The 7,200-nt window shown below is 37.7% G+C and overlaps 1 protein-coding gene across 3 annotated transcripts in view; it reads left to right on the top strand.

Annotated features, from left to right (window-relative positions):
- Nucleotides 1-7,200, top strand: part of LOC107671785 (genetic suppressor element 1) — a 200,751-nt gene that overhangs the window by 169,011 nt on the left and 24,540 nt on the right. The window lies entirely within an intron of this gene.

Below are 7,200 nucleotides of genomic sequence, written 5' to 3'. Positions count from 1 at the left end.
TATTCGCGTGATTTTTTGCGCAGCTCGTCAGTGAACAACGGCTCTGTGTAGTTAATGCTGCTCAATGTGAAAGCCCGCAGGTGATGGAGATTTACCGCTGATTACAGAACCGGCTTTCTGACAAGATGCGCATTAAATATCACATGTGATTTATCGTGCAGCCCTAGTAGGAAGGCAACAAGGCACGTCCAAATCCAGTGATCACGACACATCATGTCTGCTGAGATACCTTCATCTGATCGATTTTTGAAGGAGGTATATATATGTATCCATTGCTGCCTATGATATCCCACAATCCTGTGCATTCGATTCCGTACAAGTTGAGCTAAAAAATAAAGATGCATCTAAAAGTTTTGGTTGGCTGTAAATGTTTTTGATGAACTTTTTTACACTTTCGATGTCATTTCTAGCTAGACATTAGTACTGTAGTAATTTAATATTGACTTAATTATCTCCAGAGTTTTCTCTATTTTGTTGTAGATCATTAAACTATTATGCTGTCTCAGAAGTATGTCCGAATACATTTTCAGGAGGTACGCTGTCTGGAAAGTCATTACCTGATAGGGCAGCAAGTTTTCACACAGCCATTGTATGCCTCCCTAATCAAACACACCTGATTCAAGTGATCAGACTCTTAAGACCTGAAATGTGTGTCTCAAAAGACAATAGAGATGTTCAAAATGTGCACTGCAGGAACAGGGTTGAGAACCACGGTTATAATAATAACTTTTGTATTTTGTTTTTAATTCAGGTTTTACATAGTTTTTTTTTAATCCCTTGGAGAGATGAGTTCTTTCACATTTGAATCACAGTTCTCTCTCATTTGAATTAGATCATCTGTGTTTGCCATTTTTGTTGCTTTTTATTGAAGAATGATCAAGGTTATAAATGCTGTCTGCTGGGCCCTCCATCTTAACCTGCTTTTTTGTGCACAGACAAAAGATGAACATATCTGTAGAAAACGCCACTCTCTGTGGGCACACAGTAATATCCAAAAATGAAAATTCTGTCATCATTTACTCACCCTCAAGTCACTAAACAGTTGATGGTAGCCACTGATGGCCATAGTATGGAAAAAAATAATATGGAAGTCAATGGCTACCGTCAACTGTTTGTTTACCAACATTCTTCAAAATTTCGTCTTTTGTGTTCAACAGAAGAAAGATATTCATACAGATTTGGAACAACTTGAAATGGGTAAATGATAACAGAATTAACATTTTTGGGTGAACTATCCCTTTCAGAAAGGAAGTAACCAGTTTGGACCAGATCCTGCTGCATTTCTGTGTGCCGACAGAGACTGGTGTTTTCTACAGATATGTTCATCGTGTGTCTGTGTACACATGGATGGTATTTGTGTATGTAGCCTGAGGAAGGTAGTAAGGTACACAGTACACACACACATTCTCTACATGGTGCTCGGCTGTGTTTGTAGACAGCGTCTCAGCAGGGAAGCAGTCTTTAACAGTCTGCCAGAATACCACACGTTTCCTGTCTTCTCCTGCTTGTCCCCTAGTGTGTGCTCTCCAGCAGACCCAGGAAGAGCTCTCAATATAGAGAACACTTTTGTGTGAATGGCTCCAGCACCCTGCTGTTAAGATGTCCAGAGATGTTGTGAACCCACACAACATCTCTGGATTTAAATTGTATGTATCCTAATATGTTGTGTGTAAAATGCTGGATTTACAAGACCACAATCAAAACCTGTCATGTTCCAGTTCAGACTTTACCAGATATTGTTGCCCTGCGTTCTTGTTCTGTGCAGTGTTAATTTCGTCAACGAAGACGAGGACGAAAAATATTCGTTAATGAACATTTTTTCTGTGACTAAGACAAGACCTTGACAAGCTAAAACTAATATCTGATGATAAAAACTATGACGAAATTTATGCCGCGTCTTCGTTAACAAGACGAGACAGGACTATAATGTTATTTGAGGACTACCGGACATTCAAAATACATCCTATAGGTTACTGTCTTGTCCTTCAAAATGTGCGTCCCTGTCATTGGATGGCAATCGGATAAGGGGCGTTTGCATATCTAGTCTCAGTATGGTAGCCGCAGTGGATGGATAGACTACCAAAACGCGAACTAGCGATCTAAAACAATGGCCTCTGCAGTCTGCACCCGAAGGGGAGGGATAAGGTGACCAGACATCCCATTTTTCCCGAGAGTCACAATTTGTTGTCAATTAACTTAAAGGATAGGCGGAATTGCGCTGATAGCAGTGCTCTCTCTCACGCTCCACTTCTTCAGTTCTCATATACAGCGTGCGAACAGTTCTCAGTGCTCAGATACACACACAGCAGTCCAAAAAAGGAAAACTTGAAATCGCATCATATGACCCCTTTAATGTTAACCAACAAAAGATGTTAAATAAATGTACACGTTAAGTAAACCTACTGTATCTGAAAAATTAGTTTAATTTGTATCTCTTTCGTATTTGTCTTATTGTGCTTCTTTTTCATAAAGTATATACATTATCTATATTATATATGAACAACTATTATTTTTATAGTTGCTCCCTTTTCACTACTGTTAAAGGGATAGTTCACCCAAAAATGAAAATTGTCATTTATTCAAGTTTTTCCAAATTCAATCCTTGATTCAAATTTCTCATAAGCTTAATTGATTTGGTCTAAAGAGAGAAGAATTAATGACTATTTTTGTTTGAAAACTACATATAAAATAGCTACCAAAATAAATGTTGGTAACTGCAGTTTGACTAAAAGTAATGACTAAAAGTTGACAAAAATGCAATGACTTTTCGTCGACTAAAACTATGAAAGACTCAAATGACTAAAATGTGACTAAGACTATTAAGTATTTTCGTCTCAAGATAAAGACTAAGACTAAATCAAAAATGCCTGTCAAAATTAACACTGGTTCTGTGCATAATTTGCATTGTGACCATTCTCAGCTGCTTCAAATAGTCTCTGAATTTGACAAAATTTGACAAAAAGAATGAAAAAAGTTTTTTTAAAGTTTTGATTGAGACACTTAGCCTTGATTAAACAAGATATCCAAACAAACCTTTATGTTATGTCCAGTTACACATTTGCATGCCCCTAAACGTCAAATAAAAAGCAAACTCTGGTTGGTTGACCATATTGTTTCTTTCTTTGTGAGCGGTTGGGCGCTTCTTGGTCAGAAAAAAATTGCAATGTGGAGACTGCTGATGCTCAGCTCTAGCACTCAGCTAGCTGTGTATCATCACCTGTGTTAACTTTGCCTTCTGTTTCTCATTGAGTCTGTATATCTGTAGCCCATCTGTGGGTGGCATTTAAAAACAGACAGTTGATGCACATTATGATTAGGTCATTCTTGCTGTTAAAAACAGCTCTTGAAACTCCTCTTCCCAGTGTCTGTCTGATTTGTCTCCAGTCCAGACAGCTGTAGGTGGGCTGTAGGAGCTTACAGACTGGGCCAGTGAGAAGGGTGAGCGACAGTCATCTGAATGATGGTAGGTAGTGTAGGTTGACTTCCAGTTTCCCCATTTCAGTTGCTGAAGCAAGAGAGTGTGTACTTAAACATGCCATTCCCGCAGTGAGATTTCCTGTTAAAGAGCACATAAACCTGCAAAAATAGTGAATGAATTGATATGATCGATATAATAATGAATTAATAAATAAATCTAAATGATGTGAAATAAATATGTAAGTGTATATATATGTACCTAAATAAGTAAATTAGTGACAAATTTAATACTTATTTTTCTGAAACACCAAAAAAAAAAGTTTTAATCTAGCTGTAAAACAGTAACTTGTGTATGTAATAATCAGTTAATCAAATGTATTTAATTAACACTCAAGTAAAAAACTGAGTTGTATACAAAGATTTAAATTCTTTTTTTTTATTAATATTAATTTACTAATGTATTTATTCAATTAGTAATAATAATAATTTATTGAATTTATTTTTTAAATGTTTTTATTTACATTTATTTTACAATTATTTATTTCTGTATTTATGCATTTATTTATTCTTGTATTTGTTTTCATAGTTATTTATATTTCACAGTTATATTTACTCCTCCGATATGATTTTTAAGGGGGTGGTCCATTTAACCCTGTTTATTCTGTCCTAGATGCGTGTTCCATCTACGCAACACTGACAGATAGCTAACAGTCAGAAGTCAGAAAAGGAGTAAAGTTGAACGTTTTACTGTTAGGTTCTTTCCTCTTCCGTTTCTTATTCTTTCCTTTTTTGTAAAACTGAAACATATAAAGATTACAGATGTATTGTTACAGAGCGTTCACAAATAAATGCAAATGAATATACAATGTTATCTGAACAAACATAACAAAGGGCTACATTCATGCTTTGCTTAATATTGTTATCACCGAAGAGTAATAGTTTTAAATTCTAACTTATGAATTCCACATTTATACGTGCATATACATTCTAACAAACACTGAAGAAAAGTAATAGACTTAAGTTACAGGCAAAGCCTTTCCAAGGCACAAAACTTAAAGGAAATAGAGTAAAGAACTTCTTGGACAACCGCGTGGAGAAAATCTGGAACACTGCGATTATTTCCTGGTTAACCTCTAACCCAAGAGTCACATGGTCTAAATCAACCACTAAGAAAATAGCTAACAATTATCAATGTTCTTTGTTGTTACACCAAACTGCCACAAGATGGTGCTAAAAAATAAACGAATGCATGACAAGACACTACTGTATACTCAATATTGGATTACAAATGCTAGTCAACCATTTATGTACGAGATAATTGGATGCAACATGAATGTCAAATGTTTATGGTTGCATACTAGACACTATTGGGAAAAATAGTATAATACTGTGAATACAGTACACAAGTATTCCTTTCTGAGCATGGCCAATCTGTCTCTCTCACAGCAGGTGTGTTGTGTGTGTGATTAATTAACTGCTCCATGTGGACTTGGATATAAAGGGCTCATCTTTTATCCAGCAGAGACAGAGACACAGGAGTAGAGGGGAGGAGTGAGTCTCTACTTCTGGTTGAGAAGAGAGAGTGGCAGGCGTGGCCCTGGGGGGTAGGGTGTACCCTGTTTTTTGTGGCCCTCCATCTGGAGAAACCGGCTGCATAAATGCGCACGCACATGCACACACACACACAAGCACATCGTCACACTCACATAAGTGATGGTGGCTCTGTTCCACAAACTGGTGACATTTTAAGGCGTCATAGGTATGCTCCTGATGTGAAGGCTGTTCCGAAAGGTAAGTGGTATCACAAGCTTCAGATAGGGCAATCACTTTAGATATTGCTTGGGAATAGGGCAGTCCTAAAATTTGACAGACTCAGTGAAAACATCCAGTAAGGATGGTGGACAAAGCAAGATAAACTGAGCTGAATTATAATTCATTCGATGCTGAAAATAATAGATAATATGCCAGTTTAATTAAATTCAACAATTTTCTAGTAAAGCATATCAGTGAATATTTTGTGTGGTGGGGGGCTTCAAATAACATGTCAAAGAGAGCACCCTAAAATGTCTTTTTTTTTCATCATTTACCTGGCCACGCCTGTACACATTTCTTCCGCGTTACCTAAAAGAAGAAACATTTTTCAAAATGTGTTCTTTTGTGTTCCACAGAAGAAAGAAGTGCTGTGTATTTTTATGCTTCATTACAGTATCAGTATCTAATTTCCAAACTCTACTGGAATCAATTGAGTTTGGTCGCTTGTGCATTATGGCGTGTGGAGTTGCTGCCTATGTAGAACGCATAGAATTAGGCTCTTATGTGATTTCATCTCAATTGAGATCCTGCTGTGGAAAGAACAGAACTGATGTGTGTTCGTTCAGAATGGTCGGGATATCTACTGTTTTACGGAATTAACCATGTGAGCGCACCAAAAAGCAATCACGTGTGTGTTTGTGTGCTGGGCAGCATATGGACTGAGGCGTGTTGAGTTCTGCTCTCACACCAGGTGTGAAATGGGCTGTTTAATTAACTGCTGATGCTGTTCTAATGCAGCCTGAACCGTGTGTGTGTGGGGTCAGTGTGAGGCAGAGGTGGGATAATAGACGAACCCTCAGAGAGCAGAGATACACATTAATCACACGGGACACACACACACACATACACAGTCTCTCTCTTTCTCTGCAGTGTGAAATCTGTTCATTTTAGTGGCATTCAGAGCATGACAGGAAGTGTTGGAACCTCTAGTCCATATATGGGCACAGCTTCCTCTGAGAGCAGCTTGCACAGAGGCATTGCACTGAATACATTTGAATATCATTAGCATCTCATAAACACATACCAGTTTGACTCAGATGGTGTGTGTCATTGTGAGGCCCATCTGCTTGTGTGTGTGTTTCAGCTGAAAGAAAAGACACCCATAGATCTGATGTCTGCTTCTCCTTCACACACACATTCTCTTGTGATGATGTTTGGTGCAGTAATTTTGCGCTAATGCTGTAAAGACACATAAAATATAAATGTGTCTGACAGATCCACACTCACAGCAGCTGCAGGAGGATGATTATGTTTGATGGATGAGCCCGTGCCGGAGTGAATAAAAGAGAAGAAAGCTGTAAGGGCAGGGGGTGGGGGGTGTCTCGCTACACATGTGCCTGCAGTCCTGCTGAATTATTCACTCAGCTATATCAGTGATAACTACAGGCATCACTACACTCTTGTGTAATAGGGAACTGTCTCAGTAGGCAGCAGTATAAGGCGTCATAGGCATTACACTTCTGACATGAAAGTTACAAAACGTAGGCAACTGCCTCATCCCATACCTTATTTTTGTCAGAATTCCAGCAGAATGGCATTCATAGATCATGGATAAGGCAATACCATAATGCAAAAAGTAAATCCAAGATGGCAGTTGTAACCAAATATATGTTGATTATATATTTACAGTTACATTTCTGAAATTTATCAATAAAAAAATCAATTAAAATACAGACTGTTTTCAGTAGGGCTGAAATATCAACAGTGGTTTGATCTAAAAAAACAATGAATGATGAAAAATAGAGAAAAGAGAGACTTTTGAAGTTGAAGTTAAGTATGGCTCAGTAAAATGTATTTTCAAAAGAAAGTTTATCTTGTTTATTGTTAGTTAGCACTAATACAACCTCTTAACCATCCTAACCTTTCAAAATAATCATTAGTTGCAGCCCTATTTCAGTTGGAAGAGAGGCTAACGTGTGTGTGTGTGTGTGTGTGTGTGTGTGTGTGTGTGGGTGTGTGTGTGTGGGCGCG

The sequence above is a fragment of the Sinocyclocheilus anshuiensis genome, unplaced genomic scaffold (assembly GCF_001515605.1).
Source record: "Sinocyclocheilus anshuiensis isolate Anshui unplaced genomic scaffold, SAMN03320099.WGS_v1.1 scaffold120, whole genome shotgun sequence".
NCBI classification, from domain to species: Eukaryota; Metazoa; Chordata; class Actinopteri; order Cypriniformes; family Cyprinidae; genus Sinocyclocheilus; species Sinocyclocheilus anshuiensis.
Note: the sequence above shows the minus strand (reverse complement) of the source record. Positions and strands in the feature narration are given on the sequence as shown.